Genomic DNA, 21,110 nt, shown 5'->3' with positions numbered 1-21,110 from the left:
ATATTACAGGTTCTCGAAGTCCATATTTAATGTCCTTCTTTTGCAGTCTGTGGTGAAAGATGAGAAATCGTTTCCTCTTGGCATTTGTTTCGGATGAGGTCTGCTGAGAGGAAGACTTACTATTGTCATATTGATCTGCCCATATTTCTTCCCTTTCATGATAATATGCAGGGCTTGATGATGATGGAGACAGCATATTAGAATGATAGGTTCCAATGGAAGCGGTGTGAGAATGTACACAATAGGCCCTTATGAGCTACCTGGGAGGATCAAATGTGAGCTTCAACAAGTTTGGAACTAGGGTGTCTATATGAGCTGTCATATTTTCTTTCAACATGTTCCGGTAGCCCTAAGATTGATACATTGTCTCTGTAAGTGCGACCCTCCACATTGTGAAATTTTTGTGTAATCTTTATAAGTCTTATCTCCAATCAAGTTGGTTGCCCAATCCTTTTTTCTACTTCAGAAAGCCTTCCTTATGTCATTGTGTGTTACTGGGAAAGGTAATACATCATTTACATTATCCCTGAAACAAACACGCTGCTAATGGTGTATCTGATAAACATAGATTGCACACCTTACACTCAACAGCAAACGAAAAATGTGTACAGGAAACTGCGCCATTCATTTATATAATTTTTCAGAGCCTGATACATAATTAAAAACACAAACTTGTGTTCTGACCGATAATTATGAAAGGCCAACATGTTTCATAGCCACCATATATTAAGGCAAATTCATCAGGGCCAGAGAGCCAGGTAACCACCCATTATACACTGCACCTGGAAGCAAAAAAGAGAGAGAGAAGAAAAACAAAACGCTAGTTAAGGTGTTCAAAAAGCAGAAATAAAAATATATGGAACATAGTCTTACTAAAAATCTTTTTGGAAAACATGAACATTTACAGAATGCCACACATGTGTGTACATGCCAAAGGACACACAGTAACACCAGGTAACACACCTGCAAAGAGTTAACATTGGGTTTACAGCTGCCACCTGCAACATATTTCTTTAAAAAAATGTTTTATAATTAGAAGCACGCTGGGTAGACAGATTATCCACCCCAAACTTGCTAGTTAGCTCAACCTGCAGTTACCACACAACGGATATCACAGAGTACATAGATGTTCAGCATGTTATTTCTCAAGATGAAAAAGGCTCTCAATTCACCAAGGCACCTATGAACTAATATTTAAAAATTTTTATCTAACAGTGTACGCTGTGTAGAGTTCATGTCCTGTTGCAAAAATGGGCAGACAACACAAAATCATTCCCTTTATGCTCCCAACACACTCCTTATCACACCAACTCATAGCTTCACTCAAAAACAAAACACCATTTCCAACTTCTGAGTATGAAATGTACAAAAGGCAACGGTCCCGAAAGCCCCAAAGAGGTACCTATTCACCCTAATTGATTCTGAAATTGCTACTCATTCAACAGACCGCTCACATTTGTAAAATTCAGGCAAGTAGCACCAGCTCTGGAAATCTACAACATCAAAGTTCTAGGGGGGGCCCTTTATGGAGCAGAACTTTGGGGCAAGGGCAATACAAGCTGTCGGCCTAGCATTGAAAATAGCTTCCTTAGATCCTTGGTAGACCTCCCTTCTAGTGCCCCTCTGCCCCCCCCCCCCTTTATTTGGATTCTGCCCATAGATAGCTGGCAATAAGCTGAATTATATTACTCATGTTTTGGTATAGGCTGTGATCCATGGAAGAGCTCACATCCTATCTAGAGGCTCTGTTTGGCCTTCTGAAACTCCCCCAGGTAACCTCCATCCCTTGGTTTAGAGGGATTTATTGGGGAGGCTGGGGATGGAGGCGTTCTGGCCAAATCCAGAAAGTCCGGCCCTCATTCCGAGGGCTAGGCTGAAAGCGATGTTCTGGGAATTATCATCCGAAAAGGACCTGGCAGAATCTGAGGGTAGTTTGACTCATGAATTCCTTAATTTTATATCTGTCTCTTGCTTCGAGGCTACCATCGATGAAATTGTTCCCCCTTTGGCACATAAACAATGTTTACAGTTCCGCTAAAAGAAGTTACCCACAAAATCATTTTGAACTATGTGGCGCTGTACTGCTTTTAATAGTGATCTTTGTCCCTTGTGCAAAGCCTGTCCAGAATCCATTGTGCACTTTACTTTTTTCTGCCCACACTACACATCTCTCAGGAAAAAATTGATAATTCCGTTATGTAGATTGGTTGGCCCTGGCCATTACCTTGAGGTGCTGAGAATCTTGTGCCCTGACACACAGTGAGTAATGGTTCATGGCCTCGCCAGATATTGGTATGCACTGTGGGTTAAGTGTTACAAATGTATTATATGAAGCACTGTATTTTCTATCTGTTTTTATTCTACCTGTTTGTTAAACCATCAAAATAAAAGTATAAAACGTATTTATTAACTGTGTATTCTACTCTTCCTGTGCTGTGTACTTTTTAAGATCTTTGTCATCGAAATAAAGTTATATATGTTATGTTATGTTATGCAGGGGTTTTGTATAGCGTACGGCTACTCAGAAGAGTGTCCCGACGCTTTGGATTGCACACTAATCTCATAACACAACAGGGAAAATAAGAAACAGAAATAGAAGGAAGCTAAAAGGGACCGAAACTAAGAGGAAAAGAGCCAGGTTTTAAGCCCTTTCCGGAAGGCCAACAGATTAGGAATGCTGCGCAAGGACACAGGCAGTTTATTCCATAACTGAGGTGCTAGTAGTTTAAAAGAGCGGCCTCCGATGCGGGCTCTCTTCACACGAGGAACCGCCGCAAGAAACAGGGCTTCAGACCTGAGCGACCTAGCAGGCAGGTAAAAGGCCAGCCTATTCTGCAGGTATTTTGCTCCGGAGGCGTGCAAGGCTTTGTGCGCCAGAGTAAGAGTTTTAAAAATTATCCGCTTCCGGACAGGGAGCCAATGCAGAGCCTCCAGAAGACCCGAGGCTCTGGCACGGCGCGATAGTCCAAAAATGGCCCGTGCTGCCGAATTCTGGACAACCTGTAGCCGTTGGAGCAGATACTCTGGCAAGCCGAGATAATGGACGTTGGAATAGTCAATTCTCGAGCCTATAATCGCCTGCACCGTGATTTTCCTATGTTCCTCCGATAACAGGGGAAGGAACTTGCGTAGCATCCGGAGTAGGCCAAAGCATGTACCAGTGAGACCGATTACCTGTGAACGTAGTGTGAGGCCATTATCGATCTTAATCCCAAGGTTTTTAGCCACCTGGGACGAACTTGCTGGTGGAAACATGTTCTCAGGCCACCACACTTTCCAGTCCGGATCCGAACTGCACCCAAAAAAGAGGACCTCGGATTTATCCGAGTTGCACTTGAGGCTGTTGTGATGAAACCATTGAAACACAGCCTCAAGGCAACCCTGGATCCTACCTCCATCGAAGTCCGCACCCCTCTCACAGGTGAAGAGGAGCTGGGTGTCATCGGCATAAGAAACGATCTGGGCCCCGAAAGACTCCGCCAATGCCGCCAAAGGGGTCATGAAGATGTTAAATAGAGTTGGACTCAGGACAGAGCCCTGAGGAACTCCGACACCCAATGGCGACATCTCGGCGGAGCAAGCAGAAGCCCAGACCGTTTGTCGACGGCCTGCCAGGAAAGATCGAAACCACTGGAGCACCGTCCCTCGGAGACCAACCTCTGAGAGTCTTGCAAGAAGACCCTCATGAGGGACGGTGTCGAAGGCCGCCGACAGATCTAGCATCACCAGCATCGCTCTCCCGCCCGAATCCAGCACCTCCTTAATCGCCTCCGAGACTTCCAGGAGGGCTGTTTCGGTGCTAAGATTGGCGCGGAAACCCGACTGGGTAGGGTGCAGTAGGTCGTGTGACTCCAGGTAATCGGCAAGCACCTTATGGACATGCTTTTCAATGACCTTTGCAAAAGCCGGCAGGAGCGAAATAGGTCTATAATTTGCCAACACCTCCACATCCAGGCCAGGCTTTTTAAGCAGGGGAATGATCATGGCCTGCTTCCAGGCCTGGGGAACCACACCCTGTGCAAGAGAACAATTCAACAGGGGGTTCACAAGGGGGTTAATGACAGCTGCCATTTTAGCCAAAAATTTTGCCGGACAGGCATCCCGAGGGGAACCTGATTTAAGGCCAGCCATCAGGTCAAATGAGGCGGTCAGCGAGAGAGGAGGGAAAGCTGCCAAGGCCACACCTGCGTTAAGTCGGGTATCAGCGGTGTTCTCCACCCAACCCGGTATCTCAGGCTCCAGTACCAGGAAGGAGTCCTGGATCCGCTGGATCTTAGAGGTGAAAAAATCCGCAATCGCCCTGACCCAAGGCGCAGGAGGGGGAGACTGGGTTGGTACTGCGCGAGACGTTGTAAACTCCCGCACAACGGCGAAAAGCTCCCTGCAGGAATTGGAGGCAGCTTCAATTTTTCTCGCGAAGTAAGCCTTCTTCTCCGCGAGGATGTTCCGATGATAAGCTTTCGCCACAGACCTGTAGGTGAGTTTCGCCGTTGCGTCGTAATTTGCGCGCCATGCTCATGCTATATGATGATGATGATTTTGCAATTCTGTTTTAACAAATCAAAAAAACATGATTTATAATGCCAACCCCTCCAACGCATCTTACCTTCGGAGCCCAGGAACGTCACTTCGTAAAGAGCAGCAACTCGCTTCCTTCAACCTAAGATTCTTCACAGACAACTAGAGCAGCTGCCGCGGGGCGCCATCTTGGGAGGAGCACCTTTGTACTAAATGGGCAAAACTGCCTGAAAATGGTTATGTTAAATTATATAAAGTGAACCCAATTCAAATGTCGTATTAGATATGAGTAAATCCCTATTATGACATACATGGAAACTGTCTCCGAGGAAGTCATCCCCCTGAGGCACAAAGTGAAACAGGAATCTAGACTGAGGGCAAAAAAGGCAGACAAGAGACAATATACTGTAGCTTCATAAATGGTGCCTTCAATAGCAAAAGAAGCAGCAAAAACAATAGCCATACTCCCCAATATATGAAATGGCCTCTTAATCACTGTCTGATCCTCTGGCACTCAATGAGGTAATTCAGACCATATTCATCAGTATTTTCAGGACAAATCCAACAAGCCTCTCATTTTGCCAGAGCCGCCCCCACCCCGCTGTGCCCCTTGTGTAGTTTTTCCAGAACTGTCAATTTAAAATCCATGGGCCCATGTTCCAAATCTCTGAAATGTTGAACCAATTCACAGCCCTGACAAGAGCCACACATCAGGCGTTAGACTAACGCATTTCAGTGTGGTGGTCGGGATCACCGCATTGAAATGCGAAGTCACGCATAATAGCGCCTCTTCAACGCTACGTTATCATGTACCAATACAGCCTGACTTAAACGAAAGCCGGTGTGGTCTGGAGTGTGGCAGCTCGCAGTGCGCGATACTTCTGGCAGGCTTGGGGGAGGTTCTGCAACTAGTAGCTGCTACAATGTACCAGGTTCACCCGACATATCCCGCAGCATGATTATTGACTAGATTCAGGACGCCGTGGCACATGTGGTGAGCAGGCGGCGGCTGCAGTTGAATGAACTAGTCATGGCAAGCTACAGGGAGTTGTAACAGCAGCGGCACTGTGCTCACACCATGATCGAGTTGTGCGAGAGTTAGAGACCAGACCAGGACCCATTGCTTAGGTCATCATATTGACCAATTTAGATTTTCCTAGTAATTTATGACGGAAAGTCTTAATTTTATTTTATTTTTATTTTTATCATTGGATACGAATGATTATCTTGGTGACGCCGATGATTTGTTTGACAATTTAGATGCCAATGATCCTTCTCCTCCGTCTAAAAAAGCTAAAACTGATCCTTTTTTCTTCAATCCCATTCCGGATGTGGAGGGTTCTCCCATGTTTGATCCTACCACGATTCGGCATCCTAATTCCACGGAATGGTTTCCCATTTCTCATGTTGGTGATTCAAGTCAAGTCAAGTCAAAAAGCTTTATTTCGATAAAATTTAATTATCATAAAAGCAAGTTTAAAAAGAATTGATACATAATAAAATTAGTTAGACATATCCAGTTAATAGCAAGAAATACAACATTTGCTAAAGTTAATATGGTTTAAAAAGGGATTAAACAAGGTTTTTAAGCTTTCTGGCTCGAATAGCCCAAGCCCAGAATAGAAATTTGGCTAAGGCACAGACATAGGGTACATGACTGTCCGAAACAAGTATCCTGATTGCCGCATCGTGGCTCCTAGTTCCCAGTTGCCGGCACAGGTTCTTCAACCAAACCCTTCTTGGATTGGCATATTCGCTACAGACAAATAGGAAGTGAGCCAATGTCTCTGGATGGACTAGACAAGAAGGGCACAGGTCAGTTTTGTAAGGACAGGAGTTCCATGTTTTAGTAAAAGTGTTCAATGGCAAGGTACCCGTTCTGAATTTAAAATACAAAGATCTTGCAAACGGTTTCCCAATTATATCTAAATAGGGTTCTCGCATGGGAATGTCTTTAAACTTCAGGAAGTCCTCAGTAAGCCTGCCAATTGATGTGCTAGAATGCCTTTGGGAGCAGATCCAATCCCGATAAAGATTTTTAAGTGCTTGTTTTGGTGGAGAAGTTCTGCTTGACCAACAGTCCAAAAGGCCCAAGTTCGACAGTAAAGATTTCATATCTGTTAACCATTTGACTCTTGCCCAATGTGGTGACGCCATTATTTCTTCCAGGCCTCTGGCGTAGGCACTAAGTTCCTCTACCCGCCAAATACGGGCCCATAACAAGAGAGGGCGAAATTTCGCAATTTCGCCAATCTGGGTACAGCCAAAGTCCATAAATAAGGGTAAAAGTGGGGTGCTTTGAGGAAGGGACATTATTTGTCTGCAGAAATTATTCTCGGATTTTTGGAGAGCTGATGAAGATGCAAAGCCCCAGAGTTCAGCTCCGTAAAGTGCAGAGCTAACACCCTTGGCGGCATAGATCTCTAGGACTGTTCCTATTGGTTTCAACGAACTGGAACGTTGCTCCCTCAATAGGGCACCTGTGATCCTTTTATGATTTAGCAGCATCTTGTCTAGATGAGGAGTCCAATCCATTTTGTCTGAGATGCGTATCCCTAAATAGTCAAATACTTTCACCCTTTCCAGGGTCTCAGTGTTTAAAATAGGGGGACGCACTTGCTGTTTGGGGGGGTTAAGAACAAGGTATTTTGTTTTGTTGGTGTTTATAACCAGACCCCGATCAGTGCAAAAGGATTGGAAATTATCCAAGAGTTTCTGTAGCCCCATAGGTGTTTTGGAGATTAGGAGCGTGTCGTCCGCAAAGAGAAGGGTCGGTACACGAACCCCCGCCAGGGATGGTTCGTCAGATGGAAGTTTCAGTAAATGCTCAACCACCCCATTGATGTACAAGGAGAAAAGGGTGGGAGCCAGCACACATCCCTGGCGGACCCCTCTCTCGACCGGAATACAGCCCGTTTTCTCCCCTCCAGAACCCCACCTAATTTGGGCAAAGCTGTCCTGATGGAGCCTAACTAGTAGGGATAGTAAGTACTGTGGGAGCCCCATATTAGCCAGGACCCTCCACAGCAAGTCCCGGGGGACAAGGTCAAAGGCAGTCTTTAGGTCGATAAAAGCGAGATAAAGACTGCCCTTGCCTATCACTACCACCTTCCAGTAGATCATCATAAGCCTAAAGGCCTGCTCTATCGTACCAGTGCCTACTCTAAAACCGGCCTGGAAGTCGGTAAGTATTTTATTTTCATCTACCCAGTTAAGTATCCTGAGTAGAATAACTTTACCAACAACTTTTTGGCTTACATCTAGCAAGCTAATCGGCCTATAATTGGACGGGTCATCCCTTGGGCCTTTCTTATGGATGGGAACTACCTCTGCCCCCTTCCATGACGCAGGAATGGGGGCACCCCTACAAATGGCGAGAAGGAGGGAGTGGATTAATTTGCCCCGAGTAGCAACATCAGATTTTAGCAAGTCCCCCGGGATGCCATCAGGTCCTGCAGCTTTCTGTGGTATGATGGAATCAATAGCATATTCTACTTCCTTCTGTGTGAATTCAGGATCACTGGGGAGAAGAATATAATTAATATAAGGGAGGGATTGGGCAGACCCTCTCCCGTTCAAATCATTATGACAGGAATAAAGTTTGGCAAAATGGGCCTCCCATACCTGCCCCGGGATATTGCAGGTTATGAGATCAGAATCCGGTCTGTTTCGTGCCCTTATGGCGTCCCAAAAGGATTTAGAGTCTTTTTTCAAGCTGGCTTCCTTGTGGGTTAGCCAGTAGGCATCCTCCCACTCCCTTTTAGCAACCTGTAAGGCCTTTTTATGGTCTCTTCTAGCAATTTGGATTAGTGGGGAAGACTTCCCTTTAACTGCCTCTATTAGGCGAGATTTGGCCTTCCTGCACGTTGCCGAATACCAATCGTGTTTGCCTTTAGCTTTTGGTAAAGAATTTTGTTTCCCTGGGGGCAATTGGACCCAAAGGAGGTCCCCTATGAGTTTTACAGCAGTTTCGAATGTAGCGGTGGCCACATCTGCTGCTATAGTTTGGTCAATCGAGCCAATTTCGGCTTGCATGACCTTAACCACTTCATCTATTGCTGATAGTTTATCGGCATTGCACATGATCTTACTCCACTTTAGGCGCCTGCCACAAGTGGCAACAGTAATCCCCTGTTGGTGGCTCGAAGGGACTGGTGATACTTTGGCGGGCCAAGGATTTTTTAAAGATAGAGAGAGTGGGTTGTGGTCGCTCTCTATTGTATTGGTGATAACCATGTCGTCAGCATGGCTCCAGAGGCCCCTGTCCAGCAGAATATAGTCAATCCGTGTGCATTGACCAACTCTATTGAATGTGGGAGCACCCTGCAAGTCAGAACGAGTGCGACCGTTGGCAGCTCTTAAGCCGAACTCCAATGTGAGTGCATTTAGGTGGATTGCACTGCGAGTCCAGCGTTTGATGGGGGGGATAGAGAGGGCTGGAATACCCCATCTACTGTCCTCCTCTCCTAGGTCTGGTACTCCTTCTAGGGGAAGTGGTTCATATGTACAATTAAAATCCCCTGCTATTAGGATATGCCCAGGTCCACTTTGCTCTCCTAACTGAGCTTCGAGCTCCAACATTGTAGGTGAGATACACCCGTTTTTGGTTCCCCTAATATATACATTAAAAAGGTCGAGAATCATGCTTCCCCGTAGGCCCAATAGTGAGACACCAAGAATATCCGGGCTTCTTGGCTTCTTGGTGATTATCCTACAATTTAGGAGGATACTTATCCAAATGATAAGCCCCCCCGATGGCCGCCCCTTCCCTACCTTAGATTTTACTGCTGGAGTAAAAATAGTGACAAACCCCACCCGATGTAATGGTTCAATGGCCCATGTCTCTTGAAATATACAAATTGTATGGGCATCGACCAGGGCATTCCACTCTGGGAGGCCTAATTTCCTTGAAATCCCAGCAAGGTTCCAACTAAGGATCTTTAACTTACCCTGTGCTAAGTTTCCATCTTGGATCGCAGTGCCTTGGTGGTTACATGGATCACCGCTGTCCCTAATTAGTATGGGTGATAGCACCTCTAAGTTAATAGGGAGAATTGACTCCGGCACAGGATCCTTGAAACTGATGTTAACACTAGGGAGGTTAATATCTAATCCTCCCTTAGGGGAAAGTCAATCGACCTCATCCAAAACACAGAACCTATTTGGATGGGCAAACTGTGTATAGGAAGGGTTGAAAGACAGGGATGGAGACGGATCCTGCCATGGCTGTTGCCATTGCTGATTAGTAAATAGTGGCTGAGGAGGTTGTTGCCACTGCTGGGTGGGTTGGAAAAAAGGAGGAGGTAAGGGCTGGAAGGGTTGTTGCCACTGGAGACCAGCATGATGTGGGACAAAAGATGGAAAATTGGGCGGTTGTTGCCAATAGTTAGAGGCATATTGAGGGGGACATGCAAGCCCTTGGTTACTTGGTCGGTGGAGGTTGGGTCGTGTCGAGTTGGGGAGGAAGTAAGACAGGGGGAGTGGTTTAATCTGGGTGGCTGGGCCGCTGTTAGGGGCATTACAAATAAAAGTCGCAGCCCCCACATCCCTAAAGTTGACAGTAATTACATCCCCTGGTATTGTTTTCTTGCTCCTACCCACCCAATCACCTCTACGCACAGTAAGAATTTCCCCACTCATACTACTGGGTAATGGTCTATGTATTTGAAGCCACTGGGCACATTTATTTCTAAGCTCTACATAAGTCTCTCTAACTCCTTCCTTCAGTGGGGGGACAGCAGTCAGCACAACCACAAAAGGGGAGACTTCTCGTGGCAGACTAATAGACTTAAAGCGAGTCTGCCTTGGCTTAGGGACTTCAGGATTATTAATAGCATGGGGGGCTGGGATGTTCGTGGGTTTTCCTTTAGGGTCCAAGACTTGGGGAGTGATAGCAGCTGGTTGTTGAGCGGGTAAGGAGCTGCTCGCTACTTTTAATGATGGTTGAGCAAGATTTTTTGCAAAGTGGGGAAGATGTGTTGCTGATTGCTCTTTGGATGGTGGAAGGTTTTTCGCTTTATCAGCTGTGGACTTGATGACCTTAGTTGGTGGTTGGGGATTGGGTGGTGGTTCTCTATGCCCTTGTTGCTGAATAGTCCCAGACTCATTGATCTTATTGGGCCATTTAGTATTAATGAGAGATGTTAATCTATCCAGTTTAGAGATCAAGGGTTTGATTTGGGCCACTATTGTAGTTTCAAGATCATGCTTGAGGTCCGTGACCATATTTTCAACCCAGCATGGGATGCCAGGCGTTGTGTGTGAAATAGGTGTCACCAGATTATGGTTGCTAGCTTTAGTTTTGGTCTTCTCTTTAGATTTGAATTTAGACTCCTTGGTTTTGGGCTTAGCTATTACTTTTGAGGGAATGCAAGTAGCCTTATCCCTGGAGTCGCTGGGCACGTAAGCGGTCGACCTTGTAGTTAACCCATCCAGGTCCGGCTCCGTCTCTCTGGGTGTCCGACAGGCTTCTAGGTCTGGGGTCGCCTCCAGATCCACAAAGGACGGATCCGAGTCTGAACAGGTAACCGACAAGTCGACGGCACTCGGTACTGTAACAGTGCCCATAGTAGCTAAGGGCAAGGGCAGGGAGCAATTATTCAAGACTTGCTGGGAAGGTGAATGCGCATTTACGAGGGAGCCCAGGGAAGAGCGCTTGGCCTCCATGAGGTCGAGAGAGACTCTTTTCTCTAGAAGTACAATGCTCTTGTCAATTGTCTCTGTTACCCGTGAGATAAAGAGGTCAATGGGGCCAGTCACTTGAGCTACCTCTGCAGCTTTTTTGGTGCAGCTTCTTGTTTTGTGGCGCATAGTTGTCGCTAGCGATGGACAGGCTATACCAAGTGTCAGGTGGCTATGGCCTCAAGAAAGGCTGAATAGCAACGGCCTACCTGATTGATGATCTCAGGGCAATAAAACAGGGATTCAGGGCCTGGGCCGTCCTCTGCCGTCCTTGAACGGCCTTAAACGGCCCGCTCTTTGCCCGGTATTCGCCCCGGTGGTTGCCCCGCGCGCGTCCCGCGTGCGCGTTACCCACGCAAATTATAAAGACTAGGCAGGATAAGGGGGCGGGAAGAGGACCAGCTGCGGCCGATCTCTGCCGCTCGGAATGCTGGTCCTCGCAGTCCCGCCTCTACCCTGTCAGCAGGCTGTTTGGATCCACAGGGCGCGTTGGTGCACAAAGCACAAGTAGTGGCTTTGTAGGGATAGTTCTCCAAAAGTGAGACTCGCCTGCGAGCGGCTCCCGCGAAGCGGGGGCCGCGAGGCGTTGCAGGAAGATCAGGCAGCAATCAGGGACAGCGCTTCCTTTGGCGAGGGCTCACAGGGCAAGACTCACTCCCCAGAGGTTTTGAAGAGAGGAGGAGGGGGCGGGAAGAGGACCAGCTGCGGCTGATCTCCGCCGCTCGGAATGCTGGTCCTCGCAGTCCCGCCTCTACCCTGTCAGCAGGCTGTTTGGATCCACAGGGCGCGTTGGTGCACAAAGCACAAGTAGTGGCTTTGTAGGGATAGTTCTCCAAAAGTGAGACTCGCCTGCGAGCGGCACCCGCGAAGCGGGGGCCGCGAGGCGTTGCAGGAAGATCAGGCAGCAATCAGGGACAGCGCTTCCTTTGGCGAGGGCTCACAGGGCAAGACTCACTCCCCAGAGGTTTTGAAGAGAGGAGGAGGGGGCGGGAAGAGGACCAGCTGCGGCCGATCTCCGCCGCTCGGAATGCTGGTCCTCGCAGTCCCGCCTCTACCCTGTCAGCAGGCTGTTTGGATCCACAGGGTGCGTTGGTGCACAAAGCACAAGTAGTGGCTTTGTAGGGATAGTTCTCCAAAAGTGAGACTCGCCTGCGAGCGGCACCCGCGAAGCGGGGGCCGCGAGGCGTTGCAGGAAGATCAGGCAGCAATCAGGGACAGCGCTTCCTTTGGCGAGGGCTCATGTTGGTGATTACATTTCAGCTAGACTGCCTTTACCTTTGGACAAATCCACCAGGTCCAAACTCAAATCAGAATGCCCAAAACCTTCCCTTTCCTCTAACATAACTAGTACTCCGACTATTGATCAGCCTTTGTTGACCATCTTTTCCAAATTTGGGAAAGACCCACGCAAGGGTGAGGACAAGGCTTAGTCTACTTGTCAGGACAAATTGCCAACTCAGCAATTACCCATGAAGGGCATAAAGGCCTCCTAATAAAGTTGGATCCCAAGTTGGTTAACTTGGCTACTTTGGATCCCGGTATCAAGGCCGATGGTCTCCTGTTTGGTGATTCTCTGGAGAAAGACCTTAGCAAGTTTGTTACAACTTTTGCGTCCATTGACAAGGCTCAGCAATGTATAAAAAATGTGTTCTCCCAACGTGTTTTTCGACGGGAAGGAGTCACTTTGCCGGACGTTCTTTCCACAATCAAGGATCCAGAGGTTCGTTCAATTCCAACACCAATTATCAGGAATTCAAGCCCCAGTTCTTCCCTCAAAGAGGCTGAGGTTTCCAGGGCCGTGGACACAAGAACTACAGAAACAATTCCCAACAAGGTAAGTCAATCTGTTCCTCCTCCGGTTGGGGGCCGTCTAAAGTTGTTCCTCCCAAAGTGGCGGCCTCAGACTGCAGACCCTTGGGTCCTAAACTCCATCCAAGGCTAACGTTTTGAATTTTACGCTCCACCTTTCCAGGCAGTTTTCCCTCCTCTCGTCTTCGCAGACGAAATGTCAAACCTTATCTCTAAGAGGTTCAGTCACTTCTCCAGAAACACGCAATTCAGATGTTATTGTTATTCTATTATTTTAGTCAGTATGTCAGGCATGATAGGGACCCAACCGCGGATCAGCTGAATCCCACGGGGGCTGCCACGGCCTCTGGCGTTGTTTCTCAGCAGCCCCTCCTTTGCAGCTGCTGCTGAGCCACACCCACAATCATGGCCGGGCCGGTTTTTGCTACGGTGAGAGTTGTTGCAGCAGCGGCGAGGTGTGGACAGTAAAATTACAACTTCTTGAAAGTAAGTGTTAGGCCTCAGTGAGTTTTCTTTTCTTGAAAATGTGCTCTAAAGGGTATTAATTGCGCCAGCGCGCCACCAGTGCTGCCGGTCCATTACAATTACTTTCATTGCCAGCGAGGTTAATTCACACAGCTCACGTGGTCAATGCCTGCCAAAAACAAAAACCTTTCTTGAAAGCTGCATGAAAACGATATAGGGAGAAATGGTCCCTTAAAAATAAAAATCACACTTTGACTGCAGAGCTGGGATGCCGCCAGGTAGCCATGCGCTATATATAAACCTTTTCATTTAATTTTACTTGTTACAGTTCACATACATTTCTTAATTGCCGTGATTGATTGATCATCTGTCTGTAATTTCTATCTCCATGGAATTTTAAACGAATAGCCTAATGCTAGCCTGAACTATAAAATGGCTCCTCTTTGATCTCCTTCCTGTAACCGTCTTCTTAGACAGGGACTGTAGGATTGCCTTTGGTTAGTATCCTTCCATTTCTGGTGCTTTTGCTACAATTTTAAGATCTAAGACTTTCCTGTTGCTGAAATTAGTGTAATTCCTGATATTTGTTTCCCTCGTCATAATTTCTGGATTTTGCTCAAGTGAAAGTGTCGCTCATAGTCATTGAAATGTCACTCATAATTACACTGACATTATGGAAATGTCACGCATAGCAATCTGAAACCTTGGCAGCTATGAATTTAGAGGGGAGTCTTCCAGCCCTGAAGGTGCTGATATGTTTCTGTTTTCGCACCTTGACTCTCCTCCGGGTCAAACCGATCTAGAAGAGGGTGCATGAGCATTTCAACCTGTAAATAACTAATGGGGAGTTACTGTGTAATTTTATTCTGATACCAAATTTTTGCCGTGACGTAGAGAAATTTCTATTGCGTGCTTGATCAGTTTACAAACACTACATCCTGCATAAGGGAAATGCACTCTCACTGGACCACTGGTCCCAGGCCTGCTCTCTCTCCAGCAGCTCCGCTCTGCCTACACCGCTACTGAGCTCTCCTGCTCCTCCTGGGAGGGTTCGAGGCCACTATCTGCCTCCTCGCCAGGTCACTGCCCGCATCTGCTCCTTGTGTGCCTTAATCCAATTTCCTCGGCAGGTCTGGCATTATTTTATCCTTATTTTTAAAAAACAATTAGATTGCACTCACCCAATTTAGCGCTGCCTTCCCCCAGAGGGTCCGGCCGATTTCAGGGCTGTTCGACCCGGGGCACGGGCGGAGTTACTGCGGCGGCCATCTTGGGTAGGGCTATCCTCCCTTGGGGCGAGAGTCACAAGTATAAAAACAGTAGATCTTTTAACTCGCGAGAATACTGCAATTGTCGCATGAGGCTTGAACCGGGCCGTCACTCTTTTCTCTTGCTCTTATTTTAAAAATACTTATTGTGAGCACTTGCCCTTTGTGTCCTCTCCCCCCTGCACCAGTATAAAAACAAATGGCTATGGCTCCGCGCAGCGGACGCGTTCAGCGGGCGCGCCGTATTCGCGCCGGAGTCAAGCCAGAGTCCAGCCCGTCTGCGCCCGTCTGCGACAGACCGGGGCGCGGGGCGAGTCCTCCTAGTCCTTCGATGCCGTCCGACATGTTGGGACCGGCCAGGTACAATATACAATATACTAAACAGGAGCTTCTGCTACTACGCCCAAGTGTGGCAAATAGCTGTGGTCACGTCTTTCAAGCTGATTTACTACCTCTGTCATGCGGTTTCTGTGATCATACCTTTCAACTCTCGAAGAACAACATACATGTAATATCCAAACCGAACATGCTATTATTAAATTGCAGGTCGATGAAAAAACATAAACTCGAAATATAGGATTTACTAACTATAAATAGTCCCGACGTGCTTCTTCTCACCGAGACGTAGATGGACGAAGATTCGTCTCCTGAAGCGCTCGAGGCCACCCCTCCTGGTTACTGTCTACTTCGATTAGATAGACATAAACAAAGAGGGGGGGCTAGCCCTTATTCATAAGTCTGAGTTGGAATGCACCTTAGTGAAAACCACTTTACCTCCTAGTGAGAGTGGCCTATTCACTATTAAAATAGGGCCGAGAAATGTAATTAATGGTCTGTTGGTGTACCGCCCTCCTGGAGTAGCTGGACAGTTTGGTAATCAGCTTTTAGACTACATTACTCAGCCAGCTCTCTGATACAAAAAATTCATCATTTTAGGTGATTTTAACCTTCATTTTGATGATAGGGAATGCAAGGAGGCACAGGATGTGGCGGCAGCACTGGCATCATTGGGGCTTAATCTACAATCCACTGCCCCCTCACACCAACTTTGCCATCTTCTGGATCCCATCTTTGCTAACTGGGAGGGCATTACAGTCTTCCCTCCGGTTAGAATAATGTGGTCCGATCACTTCATCATCCCGTTCTTTGTAGATAATACCCCTCTAGAAAACAGACTTTTTAAACCCCCTTCCCTGAAACGGAGAAACTGGAAAACTTTTAATCAAGAAGCATTCAGATGTGCACTACAAAAAAATCCCCCTCCGCAAAGTAACTCTCTTCAGGAGGCTTGGAAGAACTATGAAAAATGGATGTCCACTGCTCTGGACGAGATAGCTCCTTGGACATCCAAGCCCCCTGCTAGGCAATCCAAAACTGCTCCCTGGTTTTCAGAAAAACTTAAACTTGCCAGAGCCAGGTGCAAAACTCTAGAGCGCAGCTGGAGAAAACACTATAATCTTGAGGATAAATTATTGTATAAAAGTGAATTGAATAAATACCATAAATTGGTGAGATCTGAAAAAAGTTGCCACCTTAAAAGCAGAATTGACTTAGCGGATAACCCCACTAGAGAACTTTTCACTATCTATAGAGAGCTCACGGTCCCAACCAGACTGGAAGCTCAAGACACCTACTCGAAAGAATTGTGCAACTCTATTGCCGATTTTTTCGTAAGCAAGATCGATAAAATCCATGCCACCTTTACAAAGGATGAGACCTATCCGAGTAAACATGTAGTAACCAAAAACATCTATACGGAGATTTCTGGTCTTACTTGTTTTATTACACCTGAGAAGCAAGAGTTATTAAGCATCGCCAACAGCATACAGTCTGGCTCACCGAGCGATGTTTGCCCGCCGGCTCGCTGTAAAGGAGTCATGGAGACCACAATAATCGACCAGATGAGCCTTATTGTGTCGCTCTCTTTTCAAGAATGTCAGGTATTAGATGCTTGGAAAACTGCCCAGGTAATCCCCCTTAAAAAGAAGGCCAACATCCACATCTCCCAATTTCAAAACTTCCGTCCTATTTCCCTCCTCCCCTTCTGTGCAAAGATTGTGGAAAAAGTAGTGAACAGGCAGCTCATGAGTTATCTGAGGAACATTCTCTCCTGCACCCCACACAATCGGGTTTTAGAGCTGGATACTCTACAGAGTCAGCCCTACTCTTTTCCACCGAGGGCCTAAGGCGCATAGTGGACGAAGGAGAGACAGCAGCGTTGGTTCTATTAGACCCAAATGCAGCCTTTGACACCGTGCTGCACTCAACGCTGCTGTCTCGGCTGTCTGACATGGGAGTAAAGGGACAAGCCCTTGCTTGGATAGAGTCCTTCTTGGTCAACAGGAGCTTTCAGATGCACTGCACCCCCTTTAAATCCTCTCTGGAAGGCAATCCATGGGGTTCCTCAGGGCTTGAGTTTGAGCCCTACTTTGTTCAATATCTATATGGAACCCCTGGCTCGCATAGTTGAGACATTTGGGGTGGGCATTGTTAGCTACGCTGATGACACCCAATTGATGTTCAAGCTCACGCCCGACCACAGAGAAGATGCCACCAATTTTTCCAACTGTCTTTCATCTGTGGCAGCTTGGATGAATAGCAACTGCCTACGCCTTAATGGAGATAAAACCGAGCTGGTGGTGGTAGGGAAATCACCTTCAGCATGGTCACACATGTGGTGGCCTGCGGAACTAGGCAGTCCGCCCTGTCCTGTGGTTTCGGTGCGTAATCTGGGCATAATACTTGACTCAGACCTTTCATACAAGTCTCATGTCAGTAAAGTAACAGCTAGGTGCTTCAGCGTACTGAAAGTTCTCCGGAAGGTCTTAGACCTCCTTCCCATGGGTTCCAGGAAGACCATTGTCCACGCTTTAGTAACCCCCCATCTTGACTATGGGAATGCTCTGCTTTTAGGTTTGAGCAAAAAAGGACTTTATCAACTCCAGTGTTCTCAGAATGCCGTAGCGCGCCTTGTGCTCAAACTTCCTCGCAGAGCTTCAGGGAAATCCACTCTGTCCAAACTCCACTGGCTCCCTATCAAGGAGCGAATTAAATTTAAGTCCCTCTGCTTTGCTCATCGAATCGCCCATGGCACTGGTCCAGGCTATTTACAAAGCCTTCTCACAATACATCGCCCCACTAGGAACCTAAGATCTTCTGGAATGATGATGTTCAAACTCCCCAAAATCACCAGAGCTAGGATGGGAGGTTGTTCGTTCAGATACCTGGCTGCCAAGTGTTGGAACGAGCTCCCGCTCGAGCTCCGGATGGAACTCTCTGAAATCAGGTTCCGGGGAAAACTTAAAACTTTTCTCTTTCCACGTACATAATCCCTACTCCTTCTCCCGCCCCTTTCTGGCTCACCCTTGTTCTTTCCTTTGAGCTATTTTGCAGTATTTAGCGCCGGGACACACTGTTTTTGGGTAACCAGGCGCTTTATAAATGGTTTTATTATTTATTATTATTATATTACTAGCATTGTGTGTCTATGCTTATTGTTTATCTTACCTTGCTTTAGCTTGTTGTTAGCTCTGTTGCTCTTGTGCCTCGCTTTTTTGCCTTTTGTGCCCGCTCTGTTGTTTCCCCTTCGTCCCCTTTCCCACCACTGCTGCCCTGACGGTCCCCGCTCCCGCCTCCAAGCTGCTCGTCCCTCCCCCCTCCCTACTTAATGGCAGATGCTGCACAGTCGGGCAGCAGGCGCACCACGGGTCCACCAAAGGCAAGCCCATCAGCGTCCGTCCGCAACCAGCGCCAGGAACCCTGGATCTCGAATCATCCAACGCTACAACACAGCCGCACACCTCGCACTGAACCCTGGAAGATATAACAACTGCCAGCAAGCTGTGGCAAGCACGACCCACGGCCAGTTCTCCTGCCTCCACTGCCCCCAGACCTTCACCACCACCCCAGCCGCCAACACCGCTGATGCCCTAAGATGCATACTCCTCTGCGTAAGCTCCATGCACCAACACGCCCTAGAATTCTGGAACCTCCTGGACACTCTCACCCGACGTCACCTTCTTCACGGAAACCTGGACCAACGCCTCCTCGGCCTCTGACATCGCCATCCCTGATGGGTACAAGATGCAGAGGAAAGACCACCCCAATGACCCTTGCATTAAACCACTCTCCGCATGACTCAAGCTGCATATACAAGGATCTTTGTTCTGAAGCCAGGGCACGGCATGAGCGTGACTAGGGAGACGATGACAATGGTACCTGATGAATGACTCCTTTAACCACATGGACCATCCAGCATCCAGGTATGGCAGAGACTTGAACATTTTGAGTCACATGTATCAAACATTTTTTGCATTGCTGGTTTGTATCTTCTTGCGACTGATCTAGGGGCCTGTTTGCAAATGCAAAAAATGCTTTTCAATTGTAACAAACTCAAGATGGGTTTGCGATTTGGTATTTGGAAGGGGCGTGTTTATAGCGTCCCTTCCAAATACCAAATCGTACCGGTATGTATGAATGTTTTGTAACAGTGAATGGGGTCTCAAAACGTCCGCAAGTTGCCACCAAAGTAGGTGGTAACCCATTCACAAATGGAAAGGGGTCCCCAGGGCCCCTTCTCCTTTGGGAATGGTTGTGAAGACCTTTTTTAAGAGCAAGCAGTGGTCCCATGGACCACTGCCTGCTCTTAAAAAATGAAGAGAAAACTTTTCATTTTTCTTTTTTTAAACGCAACCTTTTTTCCTTTAAGGAAAACGGATTGCATAAAAAAAAAATGCTTGCTTTAGTTGCAAGCAATCACGGACATGACCATAGCAGGCCACCATTCCCGTAATTTTAGCGATTCCTAGAGGGTCGCAAATTGCAACCTCTCTCATTATTTTCAATGAGGTAGGTTGATTTGCGTGCCCCTACGAATTGCTAAACCTTTGGAGTTTCAAACATTTGGAATAGTGATTACCTACTTGTGATTTGCTGAAAATCTTGATACACGTGTCCCTTTTTCACCATTTACGACTGTCCAGGCTTGTGATCTGTTAGATAAAGACTCTTTATCAGTGACCACAGAGATCTTTTTAATCATCTCATTTATTGTTTTTTTAAAGCCCCCTGCGAGAGCGTTAAGTACTGATAGAGCGCGCAGGGACCCACTAGCTCAGTTACACCATACTCACCGTGGGCCCATATAACATTCACACTTTGAACTAGTAGTCCTGTCTAACCAATTACTAATTTAGTCCCCCTATCAGTTGCCCAGAGGTCCGATTTAGAACTTATACCTGTCAACCATGACTTACCAATCCTCACCACCTTACTATAAGTCCTGTGAATCAGGGAGTTAGAATAAACAGGCAATAATTAAACCTATTGGGGTAGTTGTATTAACATTCCCCTTTGCGATTTCTAAATAGCGATTTTTAAGGAATCGCTATTTAGAAATCGCAAAATGGGATGTATGTAAAAAATCCCTATTTTTTAGCGATTTCTTAATCTTCCTTATTTGCGAATTCGCAATTTGCGAATTCGCAAATAAGGAATCATTTCCCATTCATTCCTATGGGCCAGGAGGCCCATTGGAATGATTGTGAAATACATCTCAATTTGCGATTCGCAATTTGCGAATCGCAAAATGAGAATAATTTCAAGGGTGCAGGGGTGTCTCAAGGACACCCTGCTGCACCCCTGAAATTAACATGTGCGTGCATATGGCGCACATACATGCCCTATGGGCATGTATGTGCATCACATGCCACCTTCAAAAATGCCAAATTGTGCATTTCTAAAAGAATTCACAACTTACCATCAACTACAAGTTGGTGGTGATTTGCGATTTCTTAACCAAAATTCGCAATTAGAAAATGCTACATACATAGCATTTAAGGAATCGCAAAATTGTGATTCCTTAAATGCTATAGCTTATTTTGCGATTTTTTGATGCATGCCAAAACATGCAAAAAGACCGGCCTTTGCGAATCGCAAATGGCTTGATACATCTAGGCCATTTACTTTTTATAATAACCACATACTCGAGGAAAGTTTTAAAAACCTTTATCTATGAGAGATTTTCTGAGTCAAGTTGAAAAGGGCCACAATCCTGTGACCATACATTTTACAAGCAAGAATATAACCAACAGGACATAAAATTTGTAAGAAATCACAGTAACACCTTTAGACATTGGTACCTGGGAAAGGTGAGAAACTGAAATAGCACATGGACATACCATATGGATTATATTTACCTAGAATGATGCAATGATCAATCCTGGCCACGGGCTGGGCAAAAAGGACCAGGACCACGCTCCTGACTAATCAGGTGCCCACGGGACAAGACAGGTGCAGATCAGGACAGGTGACTTCAGCTAAGTGCAATGCCAGCGTTCAACCCCTCTCTCTAGGAAAGCCAATAAGTAC

Source organism: Lissotriton vulgaris, chromosome 8 (assembly GCF_964263255.1).
Source record: "Lissotriton vulgaris chromosome 8, aLisVul1.2, whole genome shotgun sequence".
Classification (NCBI taxonomy): Eukaryota; Metazoa; Chordata; class Amphibia; order Caudata; family Salamandridae; genus Lissotriton; species Lissotriton vulgaris.
The sequence above is the reverse complement of the archived record's forward strand: the minus strand, read 5'-3'. Positions refer to the sequence as shown.